Source organism: Dreissena polymorpha, chromosome 6 (genome assembly GCF_020536995.1).
Source record: "Dreissena polymorpha isolate Duluth1 chromosome 6, UMN_Dpol_1.0, whole genome shotgun sequence".
Lineage (NCBI taxonomy): Eukaryota > Metazoa > Mollusca > Bivalvia > Myida > Dreissenidae > Dreissena > Dreissena polymorpha.
This window is the reverse complement of record NC_068360.1, coordinates 18,372,764-18,390,584: the sequence shown is the minus strand read 5'-3', so window position 1 is coordinate 18,390,584 and position 17,821 is coordinate 18,372,764. Positions and strand designations below refer to the sequence as shown.

Genomic DNA, 17,821 nt, shown 5'->3' with positions numbered 1-17,821 from the left:
GCTTTTGCTATCGCCTTTTATTTCAAATGGCCATGGTATACATGGGTATATTTACCATATGCATGTAATCCGATTTCCGCACTGTATCTAAATTACGCCCGTAATCTTATTTACGCACGTACTTTTAACATTCTGAATTCCGCCCGTAAACTGCTTTCCGCCCGTAATTTTAAGTTCCGTCCCACCTCATTTACATATTTCAACCCTGTTTTCCGCCCGGATTACGCCCGGAATCCGCCCCTCTTCTTAAAATCATAAATAGAAAAATACGCCCGGAATTTAGTTTGCGATACCGGGCGGAACATTTCGTACAGGAATGACCTTAAAGGAACTGTCAACCACGAATGACGAAAAAAAGAAGTTCTAAAATACCGTATTTGTTTATATTGAAAAAAATATCACGACTGGTATATTACATTACTTGAAAAAAGTTCATATTTCAGTATATTTGGTAATAAAATTGTACGATGTGAAATCGAAAGAACATCGCGAAAATAGGTGACATAACGATATACACACTATAAATAACGAAAGTAGATTGATCATTTTATATATTACATGTAGATATATACAATTCACTACGCATGCACAATTTGCATTCCTGGGTTTTAACCACGTGACGATGATGATCAATCTACTGGCGTTATTTATAGTAAACAAGTAGTTACCTGGTAGACATAACGAGTAAAATTCATTACCAAATATACTGGAAATACGAAAACTTAACAACTTTTTTCAAGTAATGTAATATACCAGTCGTGATATTTTAATCAATATAAACAAATAATTGTAAAAAATACGGTATTTTACAACTTTTATTTTCTTAGTCGTCGTGGTTGGCTGTCCCTTTAATGTGTAAATAATTAAGAATTACATTTTGGCTGACAGAGGTGTTGGAAGAATTATGGCCCTGTTTTCGACTTTCGACTATATAATAAATAGTCCCTAAATGCTGTCTGTTTTGTTAATACTCCTTTTTTCTGGCCAAATCTAACTCAACTTTTCACAGATCAATTACCTCCATATGTTTATGATTTAAAACAGGTAATTTAACTGCGCAAAGATTTGGCTAAAGTAAGACCTTTTTGTATGCTGTGTAATATAAAGTGAATATCTCTGTGTCAAAAATGTGTTGTGGTGGCATCAGTGTTAATCACACATTTAAGTAATAAACAGTTTTGTACAGCTCATATATAGGATAAGGTCTTTGCTAATTCAAAATTCTCTATTTTGGTTATAGTTCACGTCAGCTTGGTGACTCTTGACCATCTGTTGTCCTCTGTCGTAAACTAGTCGGTTCTAATCAGAACTTCTCTACATATTTTGGCAGATTTTCACGAAATTCCACAGAAAGCTCTGGGGACAACGAAGTATTTAAACATGCAACATTTCCATATCACTGTTTATACTACTTGTTTTCACTAAGGGTCATTGTGTAAGATCACGAACCAAGTTCCATAACTCCAACGTGCAATTACGTATAATGATTTCCATGTTTATACTAAGGAAATTCTGGTTAATGGTCGCTTGGAACCCATCCGTTTCTCTATATTAATGTGTATGATTCATATATTGAAATACAATGTTGCATACACGTGCAGGATCTGTATGAGCATTCATTTAACAAGTCCTATAACTTTAACCAGCTTTTGAGAATGCTCATTCTCCGCTGTAAACCGAAAGTTTTTGTATTTTATGGTTTACATCTTATGTGTGGTACTCGTTCAAAGCATGCCACAGGGGTTAAAATCTGCCCGACCATTCATAATTGTTTTCCCATTGTGTATAGTAAGGGAATTTCTCAAACTATAAAGATTTTAATATTAAAGCATTGTGTAGTGGTCCTGTACCATGTTTGTTAAAAATATGCAAACAGGACCAAACAATCCACACATAGACTCACATTGTTTATATATATTCCAAAAACAAAATTACTTTAAATATTCTATTCTCGCTCGGCCGACCATATCCCTGGGTTTAAAATAGTCATGCCTCAGCGGTCACATTGTGAATATTGACTAAATTTAAAAAACAGAAAGTATTAGAAAAATAGGTTTAGATATTTTTTGGAAACCATATTGTTAAGTTTGATATGTATGTAAACCTAAGTTGATAAAAAAAAATGCCACTGACACAACTTTCTTTAAAAAAAAAACAACACTTCTCTGGTAAGCAATCTAAGGACAACTTTTGTACTCTTCTTTCATAAAGTTGGTAAACTTTTTCAAACTTGTTTCAGGTGATCAACCACCAGGGACGATGACTGTTCAACAAATACATGGGTTTTGTACTGGATACGAAATAGTTGTAAAAATTAGCATCAGATACGAGTTTTTTGAAGGACGACAATTGGTATATTAATACATGTAATAGTTTCATTTTATTTAGATAAACGCGTTGCAAAATCCTCAGCTTTTCAAGTAAAGTATAAAAAATTAAAAATCAATTCTTTAATAAAAGTTATAAAATTTAAAGACATTTTAAGAAATTACACGTCTCTCGTATCTGCATATGTGTTTTCCAGGCAACACATCCATCTCCTGGTAAAATGTATAAGGGGATAACCAAAACTGCATTTCTTCCTGACAATTAGCAAGGACGTAATATTTGCAGAATGCTTAAAGTTGCCTTTGCAAGGAAACTTGTTTTCACCATTAGAAACTCACGCACAACAGACCAGGATGGAGTGATAATTTGGGACAATTTCCCCTCAAGACTAACTATAGGCCATATTCCCGGTATGATTTCTTAAAAATATGTTATATTTAAGATACAATTATACAATTATGAAATAAGATACACATACATGTGATGAATTGAAAGAAGATGCATTTTGTTTGATTATATAATTATCCATCGAACGTTATATTACATATATTTTTTTACATAATAGTATATTGATGGTTTGAATGAAAACAATTATCACAAAAGTAAAATTTTCGTTTGAATGAAAAACCAAAATATCAACAATGTAAATTATGGTTCAATAATCATTTTAAAATAATTGTTTCCATTAAAGGTTTGGTTATCCCGATCAAACCTATCTGGACAGAGTGACCGAAGAGCTCAAAGCTCAAGGTATTATGCTGGATGATATTAACCCAACAGATAAACTGGAAGGAATCATAACAACGGATTGATTTGTAATATTATGTTTTTATTATGTTAAGGGGCAGCGCTTGACTGTCAACAATTGTACAATATAAGGGTAACAACTTATTGACGTGTGTGTTAGAACATGAGATCAGATATATTAGCATTGTTTGTGTACAAATATATAGTAGTATGTTTAGTAGTTGTGGCTCCGGCTTGATGTGAGGTAACAATATTTTGAGAATGAAGATACTTAAAGCCTTAAATCATAGCAAGAATGTTATATTGGCATGATATTTCGATATCATAAACCGCAGTGGAACGGTAACTAAAATTTCTGGACGATTATGTAATAATAGGCAATTGAAAGAATTATTTATGTTTTAATTGGTTGGCATCTTTGTTAAATTCAATCTTGATTATGTGTTTATTCTACTGTCGCATTTGCTGGTTTAAGGTTTACTGTGTTGTTTTGTTTTGTTCAAACATGTTAAATTAAATAAATACATTAGAGCTTTTCAGACTCACACACGAGTTTGAAAGTTTAAGCTGAGTAAGGTATATGACAGTTTTAACGTTCATGGTTTTATTTAAATTTGTAATTTAGTGATCAGAGTATTTTGATATGTAAAATAGTGATACGTGTTTTAAGTTGATTGTCGATTTTGTTTCCATTTAATAATTTAGTTGAACGATTTTGTTCTGTAACATTCAATACCAATATCTCTATGTTCGCACTGTTTTGCAAAAGTCCACAATAATTGAATTATAATAGAATCTTGTTTGTAAAACAATATTCGCATCATCAGATGCTTGATTGTCTCGTGTTGACTAAACAGTAGGATTGCTTCGTTTTTATAAAGAAGGTGAACCTGACATGGCCTGAATACTTTATCATCGTATAGGACAGCAAAAGTGTTCCAGAAACTCCAGCGGCTAATCTGCATGCATACAAAACAAGCTTTTTGTATGATAAAATTATATAGTGACTCAAATGATATATTTGCATTGGCTTTGATATCAATATTTTTGTATGACCATTTTGGGTGGTCAGGTTGATAGACAAGATTGCAACAGAAATGCTAGAATTAAAAATATCTTGAGTGATGAAAACGCAATGCAATAAAGCCTTTGTTCCATAATACAATACTTAATTATTCATAATTATTTATTAATTCACCTTTATTTATTATAATAACATAACAACTTTGTAAAACGAAAATGTATTATGTAAGAAGCACTATTTTCACTCCATGTATTTTAAACGTCTGCACATAATCAAACGTATAACGTATTAATCGTCGATTGCCAGTCATTAGTAAACGAGATGTACGCTATGGCATGATGTTTTATGAGTGCTAAAGAATGATTACAAGTTTGTGTTAACTGCTATAATAACATATGGACATACACGTATGTATTTAAAACATGATAATGCTATAAGTTACATTGATAAAAGGACTTTTCGATTAATCATTTGTTTTCTTTCACCTTGGGATTGATCGGTGAATAGGGGTTTACATATAACACGTTAAAGTGTATTGAAAATAGGCATGTAATAGACCTTGATTCTTGATTGGCTTTATAAATCCTATATGGAAGTACACGTTGTTGCTAGTATAAATAACGCGTTTGTTTGATTTAATGTTTTAGCGTGTTCAACTTTATTAAAAGGTTCTATTTCATAAACAAAGATTCTATTTTATCAACAAAAGTTAATAAATCTTACTGGGTATATGGCCTATAGTCAGTCTTACGGTGGATATCATTCCAAGTTATCAATCCATTGTGGCCTGTTGTTTGTGAGTTTCCAATGGTGAAAACCAATTTCCTTTCAAAGGCAACCTTAAGCATTCTGCAAATGTTACGTCCTTGGTCATTGTCATTGAACATTAACCAGATTGTACTTTGTATAAACATGGAAATCATTCTGCTTGATTGCACGTCGGAGTAATGGAACTTGGTCCGAGACCTCACTCAATGATGCTTAACACATGTATGATGTTTCAAGTGAATACCCGTAAAATAAACAGTGATATGGAGATGTTGCATATTTTATAACTTCTTTTTTCCCCAGAGATTTCTGTGAAATTTCGTGAAAATCTGCCAAACCGTGTGTAGAGTAGTTCGGATTTGAACCGACTTGTTTACGACAGAGGACAACAGACGCTCAAGAGTCACCAAGCGACCGTGAGCTATTATTGAAATAGAAAATGTTTAATAAGTAAAACCCTTATCCCATATACAAGCTATACAAAACTGTTTATACTTAAAATATGTCATAAACACTGACGCCCCCACAACAAATGTTTGGACACAGAGAAATCCACGATATATGCTACCCTATACAAAGCGACAGACGGCCTTACTTCAGCTAAAACCCTTCGCAGTTATATTCCCTTCGTTAAAATCATAAACATATGGAGGTGTGAAAGTCTGTGAAACGTTAAGTAAGATTCGGCCAAATGGAGAATTAAAAAACAGAGAGCATTTTGGGACTATATATATGGTCGAAAATCGAAAACAGGGCCATAATTCTATTAACACCTATTGCAGCAAAAATGTATATTGTTAAAATAATCCGCTCATTTAGGTCATGCAACTGTGCAAGATCAAATCCGAAGTTAACCTGTATTGTTTACCTGTGGATTTTGCACATACGCGTCCACATGTAAAACAACATTGCTTGAATCTTAGTGATTGGTCGATGCAGTCTCCACAGAAAATGTGACCATACACTAGCTTTTTTGGGTCACATATTTTATCCATACATATACCACATACTTCTTGTGCATTCAATTCCTCTGTGGAAACCTGAAAAGAAAGTCACATGTAAGGACTACTGAGATAATTTGATACGGGATTTTTGTTGTTATCATTTAAAAGTGTTCGCTTACTAACAAGTAAAAAGTGGTTTCGCACGAAGACAAATACACCGTCATAAATGAATCTCATTGACTCTTAGAAATATAAGCACTAAAACTATATGCAGATATGTTTACAATATGGGTTATGAAGGCTCGACTGATTGCTACATGCAGATATAATACCTTTAAAAACTGTTAGCTTATGCTATAAAACTCTGTGACACACATGAACAAAAATCTTACAATCTAAGTGATTGAGAACCACCTTCGAACTTGTCCGCGATATTATTTGGACACATGTGTTTAGCAAGTTTTATTTTCATTGGTACAACATTTGTCTTCCAGATTGACAACGTTTTCAATTAAATCAAATTGAGATTATTTCACCACTCCGATATTGTCATGTTTATAAAAGAAGCAGATTTTTTTTAATCGGAACACATGTTTAGCGCACGTTTAATTTTGATAAGGTAATGTGGGTGTTTAAGGTGTATGCTCAATGACGTCGTGTTTGACCTCAAATAGCAAACATTCGAACTAGGCCGATATATGATTTTGACAAATGTTTCATATGGTCTCAAAGGGACACTTTTATCGCTAAGATGTGAACAAAGAAACGGAGCATGTACTTATTCGTGCAGCTGCAACTGTTACAATAATTGGGACATACGTTTGGAGCCAGTTTCATAATATAAGTGAATCGTTGTTTATGCGATAAACTCTGATGACGAACGGCCAACAAAACGGCGATCATTTAGTTCAAAGTATTTTAAACTGAGATGATGTAAAAAGTAGAAAAAATGACAGTCATAAAAGGTAACAGATACCCCTCCTCCCACCCCCCTCCACTACTGACAGAGTAGTTTATTACTGGTAATGAGACTAGTCAGAGGGATGTTTGTATGTCGATTAACGGTATCAACATAGCGGTGCCAGGGAACTTCCACGATGGTCATGTTTTTGGAAGAGAATACCGGCTACTGGTGTACAAAAACAGTATGCATAAATTCTGGTAAGATTTGTTAAAAAGAACTTTAATTTCAAAGTTGTATTTTCAACCACATTAAAACAATCTATTGTATCAGGTATCACGTATTGTTTTAATGTGCCTATTTAAATCGTAGATGATTGAAGGTTAGGTTAACTCTTCTTTGAAGCATTTTGCTTATGAGTTGGTTATGAAGCTCTCACTTTTGACCAGTTTAGTAGACAAAATCACACTAAGGAGGCATTGTTTTATAATGTGCGATATTATATTTGCGCGTCCTGGCACTCATGTTTTCATTTTTTGTCTGCATAGGCACGTTTGATTAAACTTCTTTTAGACACGCGTTTTTTATATATAATTCATGCCTAAGTGTGAAGTCCGGCTTACCATCAACCAGATTTAAAACCCCAATTAATCGATTGACCGATCCAAGACGGTGGTCCCATTTTAATGATTTTTGTGCTTTTGGGTTCAGTTATAAAAGAAGTGTATAAAAACCAAAAATTATCTCCTGGTATTGTTTTCTGGGGTTTCATTGTTTGCTATATTATATGGAATAATTTTGTGTGATATAGTTTTGCAAAACGTTTTACAAAGAACAACAAGTTAGTATTATAATGTACAAAAACATTCACAACCTACGCCATTATCCAACTTACCTGTTATTAATGTATTCGCTCATTGTTTCAACAATTCATTCCGCTTTATACGCAAATCTGGCGTCTTAGACACGGAGTAATTTTTAGAGCAACACGTTAACTAATTAAACTTATTATACATGTACAGTATCCTGTTACTTATAATCGAACAAACAAGTACACACTTGCAATTGCTCAACAAAGATTTATGCATATCGTGATTGACGAAAACGGCCCTTCTGATATCTCGTCACTTCCAGAACATGACTCTTCCAGGCCTCCAATATCAAACTTCTTGTCATTCAATAACTTCTGTACGCCGCTACTGCGTTTGAAGTTATATTCTTTAAAGCTGCTTTAAGTGTCAAGCCAGGTCAGTTTTGAATTAATCTCTACGATTTCCTGTTTAATTGGGGTGAGTAAAACATATAATATTTTGACGTGGTATGGTGTAAGTAAGCTATCGAGTAATTCCTGGTGATTTTCAATACGTTTTTGAGTCCATTGCAAAACGTTCGAACTCTTGCTAAACGCTCAGTATTTGTCTCAAACGTTTGGCTGCACTGTTTTTCGCATTTTGACTGAAGACACTCAAAGCGCGTGTTAACATCTATCCGTAATTGTTGAAGTTCCTTCAGAAACTCCTGTTTGCAGGTTGTATTGTCGGTTGTGTTTTGATCAATTTTATTTGCAGCACACTTCAATTTATCTGCCAAGTCTTCTAAGTGTGACTTGCAAGCAATAACCCCTACGTCGTCAACGTTAACCTCAAACAAGTCAACTATTTTGAACAATTTGTGGCATGAAACAGCACAACGACCACATAAAATGTCTGAATTGTCTGAACAGAAAAAAAATCAGATTTTCTGTTATATGTGTTGCGCATTTATGAGTATGGATATCATCAGAATTCTGTTTAGATATTTCACGCGCAACATCACCCGCAATATTTTGATCTAAAGTCGGTTTAGTTGTTTCAATTAAAAACGCAACATGATTTTGAAATAAGTTGGTTGACCTTTTGTGCATGTTGAAACAAGTCCCACACATTCTAAAATTACACTTTTAGCAGAAAGCAACAACTGACTCCGAGCCGCATACACCGCATTCATTTAAGGAGCATTCCATTGTGTGTATTTTACATTGAACTTCGTATTTCTGAAATACAATATTGTCAGTTACATGTAACAACATAACAACTTGGATTCAGTGACGTTAAATATGTAGTTATAGTGAAACTCAGAAAAGATAATAAAGGATTTTCATTATTGTACCTAAGTCTTTTATTAAATAGAAATTATTATACGATACTATACAATACGTACATTAAAGCATGTGAAGCTCCTTGCCATCGTTTGCTAATAAACTAATAAAGCAATTTCGTAAATATTATGAGTACATGCACATTGTATGTTGAATGTTAGACACAATGTATATACATAACTGTAATAAAATCAAAGAACATTCGATTAAAAAACGTGTTGAAAATATTTAGGGAAACATTTAGAGACATTGCTGCGAGTCAGGCTTAGCCAGTTATCACTTGTATCGTAACTAATCATATTCTTTAGATAATTGGAACGAACTAAAAATACGCTGTACACCCAGTAGTAAGAAGAGCTGCGCGATGGGACTGTTTGTAGGTTGGTCCATCAGTTGGTGTTTGCGCTTATTTATTCATAAAAGAAAAGGCCCATCGCTATTTACTGAAACGCGTTATTAGAGGCATAGTTGTCAAAAAGCGTGCACGGAAAAAGGTCGTTCCGATGCACTTACCTTTGTGACTTTCTGAAACTTCTTGTACGAAGAAGTTGTATTCAACTAAGGACCATATTTAAATGGAATAATGACAAAGGAACATTTGTGACTTTTTGAAATAGACATAACGTGAACGTTTCCTGTCCGAGGGATTGATCATCTAGTGCAGATAAAGCGTGAAGGGGAAATGACGCTTAAAACCTTTTCAGATATACGTCGACTCATCTAAACAAAATTATATTCTCTTTTTTTTCTCGCATATAATTATCACGCACCGATGATTACATCTATAACAAAATTATGAGCCGTGTTGTGTGAAAAGAGGGTTTAATGCATGTGCGTTTAGTGTCGTCCCAGATTAGCCTATGCTGTCCGCACATGCTATCAGGAACGACACTTTCCGCTTTTATGATATTTTCTGTTTAAAGAATGTCTCCAGTTTAGGTGGAATGAGTCGTCCCTGATTAACATGAGCGGAATTCACAGGCTAATCTGTGACGACACTTTATGCACATGTGACATGTATTAAACCCCCTTTTCACACAGCACGGCTCATATGCATAATACAAACATACTATATTTGTTAAAGATACGCGCTTCAAGTGGGGTTATAAATTAAACCTACACAAATAGCGCAAGTCATCGAGATATTTACGACACTAAAGAACCGCAATCAATAGTGTGCATGCGTAAATCGGTACTTTATGTTCATTTTTTTCATAATATCTATCTGTCATAAATCTTTACGATTTTGCTGCAACTACTGATTTTTTTCCGCATGCGGAAACTTTTTCCAAGACAAGTTACTATAGTATTCAACTAAAATATTTTACTTATCATTTTTAAAACGAGACAATGTATGCTCAGCAACCATTTTTTAAATGCTTATTAAAAGATTATCGATTTTTTAATTCCGTATACAACAGCCGTCGATATTAATTTTTCGTAAAACGTATAAGATAGCTTAAACACCCAATGTGCGCAATGAATCAGTAAGTCAGGCTTAGTTATTGTCTTTGTTTTATACGTCTTTTAAAATTATCAAAATTATATTATATTTCGGTCTTTTCTCATGATGTTTCACTCTTTTACATTTCTGACTTCGCAGAAAACGAAAAAGCCGGGCGCAAATAAATGCAAATAGGATAAGTCGCGCACGAACTGTATTGCTTATTTCATATTTAATTAAATGTACCTATTTTATGCTTTCACAGCAACGCCTTCTTTAACGTTCTCCGAAAGAGCTTGAATCATATCTTTGCACAATGTTCTCAACATAAAACAAATAGGAAATCAATCGGATCCTCACGAGCTTTATGGGAGTAAGAGGATTCAGTTTAAACCCGTCGACAAGGTTTATAAATAGTAACAGGCTGTATCAGCAGTAATCTATGATTATATTGGCATTCCGCAATAAGCTACAGTCAACCCTATGTTAAGCAACCAGTCATAGGAACTGGCAAATCGGCGGTTATTGACTTTTCGACAGCCGATTGATTGACAGGCTTATTAACCAAGAAGATTACAGCATAGATTAGGCTCGTTTCTATCCGCCATTTTGTCCGTCAAACTCGCCGTTGTCCGACACATAAGCTTATACGTAATTATGTGTTTTAAACAAAGAAAACGGTTTAAAGGTGATGTTATGGCACTTGTTATTCAGACACAATGATTCCAGAACGGTTAAAAAATGGAACTACGTTTTTTTCCGTTCCCTAAACAGAGTACTTTTCTTGAATAACGCAAACGTTGGATTCGTCTTTGTCATCGTCCACACGAACAGCTTAATCTCAACATATTAAGCGATCGCCCGAAAGCAAAACACCTCTACGTTTGTTCTTATGTCGTTATAATAAGATACTACGCGAAAATAGAAAATGTAAGTTTTGCAACGGACACGCTATAAAAAAAACGAGTATCACGTTTTACTTGTTTGTCCTTTATATAGAGAAATTAGAAAGGAATATTTAAAACCATATGTTCAAAGGTAGCCAACGTTATATAAATTTGGCATTTTAATGCAGTCGGCTAATTAAAAAGACATCATAAACTTGGCTAAATATAGTTTAATGCTAATGAAATAAATAATAATAAAGACAATCAGTTATAATTTTTAATAATATCACATAGAATAAAGAATTCTTATTTCTTTCGGTTTAAGTCTTCAGAATTTAATGTATCTAGTTTTATATTGTTAAAAATTAAGAAACTATTTTAAAATGCGCAAGTAATTATCAATAGGTGCCAATAAGTGTCAGTTTACACCATATGTGGGCTTTCTACTAATCCGTTACCAAAACAGATTCCGCAGACTGTGAACGACACTTGACACTTGGATACCCAGTCTGATTAGCGAGGGTTTTTTGTAGATGAAAATTCTTTCAACTTCTTATATTTTAAACATTGCAAAAATAGTTTAAGAGGAAATTTATTATATATAATAATATATTGTGTATGTTACTTTTTGGCGACATTGACTATGTTATACGATTATAACAATGCTCATGAGTCATTTTGAATAAACGCTTTAATTTAGAATTTACAACATCTATTACTCAAGGAAAAGTTTTGTGACAATTCATACGGTATGCGATAATTGGCGATAATTTTGCCGACTTATTAAATTAACGGCTTTTAAGTAGACTAATACAAAAGGTATGACTATTTAATAGATATGATAATTATATTCAGCATAACTATCCAATGATAATAAAACGAGGTTATAGGAGTTTTTCTAGATAGCATCCGCTTACAAACGCGCTAGCCTTTTATTTTTCCTTAACGAAAGGTCGCATTTCATGTAATTTGGACCGAAATCGTCGGGAATATCTTCTTCCAACGTACCGATTACCGATTCGTGCAGCCATTTTTTGAAGGACTTCGGCGGAGTGACCTCCCTTGAAATCGGGGGGGAGGGCGTGGCTTTACTTTCGCTGTCGAAAGGTTAATTGACCGCCTCATAGATGAATGGTAGGCTAAAATGTACCGAATAAACTACACACTTATACAATGCTTTTTTACAGGAAATAAATTGTCTTCCTGTCTGCCTGCTTGTCCATTGGATCGTCGTTATTTAGCAATAGTATTTCTATGGTTTTGTTTCATACTATCTTTAATAGTACAGATATACGATGATCTTTCGAATACTGGTTTTTATTTCTTTTATAGAATCGCTGAGGCAGTTATGTGACACTGACAGTCCAGCATGTGACGTCATGGTTTTATGATCCGCTCTTTATGTAAAGAAATAACTTGATCAGTGCTTACCGATTTAGGGAATGTACAAGCATTGGTATAACCGATTCGGTTCAACATGTCCCGTACTTTCGATTACCAATCGTTTGCGTTATTTTTTCAAAAGATGTTATCTGGTAAAAATATGCGTTCAATGAAATGAACATGTATGTATCGTATATGTACGTTCATGTGTAACCGTTTACTATAATTTTATTTGCATTTGTCTTTCTATAATTAAGAAAATTTATTTACTTTGGAATATGATCTTGACGCTTTTGCTTCCTGTTTTCAATCCAATCAGATCAATTTTTGTGAATGGTATTTGGTGTGAATATGTATATATAATCTCACTTATCTAACAGGATACATTTGGTAATATTGAAGTAAATTGGCATTTGTTAAATCTGTGCATTTACCGCTCTTTATCTCCATATGTTCACGCTTCAAGATCACATCATTGGAGGATTAGAACTATAAAAATACTTAAATAGAAATTCACACAACAAAGTGTTGACACTATTAAAAGTTTTCAATAGAATAATGTACATTCGGTTATGCATTATCAGATTACACGTATACTAACTACTATGTTTTGAATAATACTACATGTGTGTGTGCACTTTAATAGTTTTGCTTACTTGTAATGTATTGTTGTGAAGACCAAGGATAGCTTGTGTTACGCCAAATACTACATCATTTGTTTTCACCTTTGTTTTATTCACCCTTTGATACAGAGCCAATGCAGTGAATTAGCCTATATTATATAGTATTTATTTAAGGTATAAACTTACAATAACAACTGATATTCTTGTATATAAATGTAACTACCGGTACATGTTATTGTAGTGTTATATGTTTACATAAACTCACAAGTTAACGCGTTAAGAAAGGCGAGATATATTTTTTTTTCAAGGATACCACTTGTAAAAACATTTGGTTACCTCAGGCGGTGGGTTTCGGACTTTATTTTATATTTATGTGTGTGTCTATATATTCCAGTAAACCATCATTTTTTACATCATATACAGTATTAAATTGTTAAGGCATTTTCGATGTATGGTTTCAGTAAATTTCATTAAAACATTAAATAATATTTTCCTTTCAAATTGTTTCCGGGAATTAACATAATGAATTATGTTAAGCTACGCACTGAACAGTTAAGTTCTTTTTAAATCATTGAGAAAGAAAATGGTTACATTCGCTATTTAGATTGCAAGCATCTTCCATTATTGCACAACGCATCAATAATTGCTTCGAACATGAGGCAATGCATTTTTAAAACGGAGACCAATGAAAAGCTCAACATTAAACATGAGCTGTGTTTGTCAAAAAACAATGCCCCCTACTTTGCCATTTTGAAGCCATATATTTGACCTTTGACCTGGAAGGATGACCTTGACCTTTCAACACTCAAAATGATACACGTACATGCCAAATATCAAGTTGCGATCTTAAATATTGCAAAAGTTATGACAAAGTAATTGGCTCTTAATTTCGATAACGCCGAAATGACAACGGGCCGAAATAAAAACATAATTACAATATGCTACTTGTAATTTATTGCCCTGTAAGTAATCTCCCGCAATATGAGATCCGATATCTACGGTATACCGTTAGTACCAAAGTATGTAACAACATCACTATTTATTATGAATTAATATTACATACATTTATAACTGCTTATACAATTTGAGGAAACGGCTAAGTGCCAAAGTGTAACATTTAAAATATATAAACAAATAAATGGTCATCATTTGAATTGAATCAATATTAAAACACAAATATTGTTAATATGTGCGAGTGAAATTTTCAAAAATTTCTCTCATATTTAAACCCATGTCACAGACAAAAACAACTCACAGGACATGAGTTTCTGTAAGTGTTCACACTTTCAGGACCTAACCAGATTTTATCGGACCTTTTTCAACAATATTAAAGGAAAACATATATAAGAGATTAAAGTGTCATTTGTCATCAGTATTACGAAAAAATATTTCATGATAACTATAAGATCTATATTAGCCTATAAAATATGAATTAGAAATAGAAGTCATAACTTTATCTTTATATGTGCACAAAGTCAGTGAAAGGGCAAAGGTAGCATCGTTTCCCGCTATCTATATGCATATCTAAAAAAGCTGGCAAAAATTTTATGATTTCATGTCATCATATCGACCAATTCAATATCCTCGTTAAATAATACCTCCCATGTATATATGAAACGCGATAGTTCATCTTCTAATGCCGTAACTGCATGGTAAATGACAGCAGTACATGTTTCTGACAATTATGCAGTTTCGTTTTCATTTCACACCAAATACATATAAAGGTAAACTACAGTTAAACCAGGAGAGTAGCAGGGAACCAATTGACAGACAGTATGACACAAAACAAAAGAAATGACAAGACACAAATGTACAAGGCAAACGCACATACATGAACACAATTTGATTAGGTGCCTTGGAATGGTCATTTCTTAAGTAATAGGATTTTAAACTGGTTTCAAGAAATATTGTTGCACAAATCATTTTTTACACAATCTCAGAAATTAACCTGGAAATTAATTATTATTAAAGCATGAGAACCGATATTTTTCATATTGGTTGCATGGTGTTCAAGAACCGGCAAGCCTATATACCAGGAAAAGCTTAGATCCATCATTGATGTTGTAGTCACGGAGGGTACGACCATCTTCTAGTTGGCGGTCATTAAAGATCAACCTCTGTATATGAGTGGGAATTCCCTCCTGGTCTTGGATCTTGGTCTTGACACTCATAACGGAGTCAGAGCGAAAAAGCTCGAGGGCTATTGTTTTCCCTGTAGCGGTGTTCACAAAGATGATCTGCTTTAACTTTAACTGCTTTACCTGCACAGCGAGGGTTGAATCTTTCTTGATGTTGTAGGAAGAAAGGTAACGATGATCTTCCAGCTCGTTGCCATTAAAGATTAGCCTCTGCTGATCGGAGGGAATACCCTCCTTGACTTGAATCATCGCTTTGACATAAGCAATGGAGGCAGAGGGCTCAACTTCGAGGTTGATGGCCTTACCAGCCACAATATTCACAAAGATCTTTATACGATCATACAGACGCACGACCAGAGAGAGAATGGAATCTTTCTGTATGTTGTAGGAAGAAAGGTAACGATGATCTTCCATGTCCATGCCATTAAAGATCAGCCTCTGCTGATCTGAGGAAATACCCTCCTTGACTTGAATCAATGCTTTGACATAAGCAATGGAGACAGAGGGCTCAACTTTGAGGTTGATGGACTTACCAGTGAACATCCTCACGATGATCTTAATACGATCAGGCAGACGCACGACCAGAAAGAGAGTAGAATCTTTCTGGATGTTGTAGTAAGAGAGGGTACGGCCATCTTCCAGCTGTTTGGAAGCAAATAGTAACTTTTGCTTATTTGGGGGGATTCCCTCGTTGTGTTGAATCTTGGCCTTGACATTTGCAATGGAAGCAGAGGGCTCCACCACGAGGTTGATGGTCTTTCCAGTTAGGATCTTCACGAAGATCTGTATACCTAAAATAATCAATTGGAGTTAAGGTATTCATTGCATTAATTGCAATGAAGTCAATATGAGTTAGTTATATTGGTCGGTTTATATTATGTTTTATGAAACAAAAGTAGTTAATTTTTTAGCTTATTTGTTTTGTACAAATTACTATCTTTGTACATACCACTAAAACTTTGGATAACAAGAGGACCAAAGGCCCTGTATAAGATGCAAACCTCAGACCGTTAGAAATTTAAGTGTTCTATGAAGGTAGTTTAACAAGGTTTCACAATAGACTTATGGGGAACTGCCTAAACATCTTACAGCCATGCTTATAAACATACCACAATCATTTTTAAACTAAGCACAGATATATAATATGATTTAATGCTTCGGCAAGTTTCACGATGACTGGGTCAAAAATGTGACTTCTGAACGTACAATTATTTTTACTAAAGCCACATGAGAAAAACAGCCGCATGGTAACCATGTTTTAATGACAGGATCCATAGTTCACTCCTCAAAGAAATCATCAGAAAAAAATGTTCAGAGAAATATTATGAAGACTGCGGAAAAAAATACTTCTATAGAAAACAAGACTATTGCCAAGCAATATAGTTCCCCTACCGGCTCCACCATCAGAATTTTTGTATTAGTTTTTATTTTTATATATTTGTTGCCATAGCAACAAGAATTTTCGACGTAGGAAGAAAATGAAATTACGTGCATAATGTCCATATTGCCATCTATCCATGTTTCAATATTCATGTACAAATTTATTAAGAACTTTTAAAGTTATCGCAGGAAGGATCCAGAAAAGTGTGACGGACTGACGGACTGATAGAATAAGGGACAAGCAGAGCGCAAACCCATAAGTCCCCTAAGGTGAAACCGGTAGTGGACAAACATGACCCGCCCCCTGGTGCCCATGTTTATCAACCAACCGAAACTATTTTTCAACTCATCTAAGATATCAGTGGGAAAATCTTCTGACCAAGTTTCATGATGATCGGAAATAAAGATGGCCTCGAGAGCCTTATATTGCCATATAAGGAAAAATGCCTGGTCCCTTTACAGCCACGTTTTTTAAGCAAACGTACTCATTTTCACGCTCATCCAAGATACCATTGAGAACAATCTTCTGACCAAATTTCATGAAGATTGGACGATAAAGATGGCCTATAGAGTGTTAATTAGGCAAAAGCTAACGCCGCACAACGGACGACAGACAAATGGCCATCACAAAAGCTCAACATGAGCACATTGTGCTCAGGTGAACTAAAAAACTGAATATGGAGCTATATCCCACCTTGCGAGGTCTTGTCTGACATCCTCTTGTTCATTGGCAGCTTCTGTGGCTCCGAGAGCGGTACCGCACGCGAAACCCCACCTGGCGTCTTCTGGGTAGTCTTGAGGGGGGACGACTCGCAGCTGATGCAGCCACACTTTCGTTTCCCACCTAGCAAGGTCTTGTCTGACATCTTTGTGCTCGTTGCTAGCTTCTGTCGCTCTGAGCGCCGTACCGCGCGCGAACCCCCGCCATGAGTCTTCTGGATCGCCATGAGGGTGGACGACTCGCAGCTCATGCTGCCACGCTTTCGTTTCCGCGTCTTCTTGTCTGAAATGAGTCGGCGGTGGGAAATACAATATATTGTCATAAATGAGTACGGTTGAGAATGCAGTTGTTGTCTCATTGATTAAGAACCTTCTCATTAGTTTAATGTAACAAAAT

General features: G+C 34.6%; 1 protein-coding gene, 1 long non-coding RNA gene and 1 pseudogene across 3 annotated transcripts in view; 2 read left to right on the top strand and 1 right to left on the bottom strand.

Moving 5' to 3' along the window:
- Positions 1-5,077, top strand: part of LOC127834917 (uncharacterized) — a 71,601-nt gene extending 66,524 nt beyond the window's left edge. Inside the window, exons 4-5 of one of the 2 annotated variants that reach the window (XR_008028281.1) lie at positions 2,240-2,352; positions 2,525-5,077. This is a non-coding gene — a long non-coding RNA (uncharacterized LOC127834917). The remainder of the gene's footprint in view (positions 1-2,239; positions 2,353-2,524) is intronic. The other variant, XR_008028282.1, reaches the window with a different exon arrangement.
- LOC127834880 (polyubiquitin-C-like) overlaps positions 1-17,821 on the bottom strand; it is a 321,474-nt pseudogene that overhangs the window by 49,564 nt on the left and 254,089 nt on the right.
- LOC127834914 (polyubiquitin-C-like) overlaps positions 1-17,821 on the top strand; it is a 345,452-nt gene that overhangs the window by 279,224 nt on the left and 48,407 nt on the right. The window lies entirely within an intron of this gene.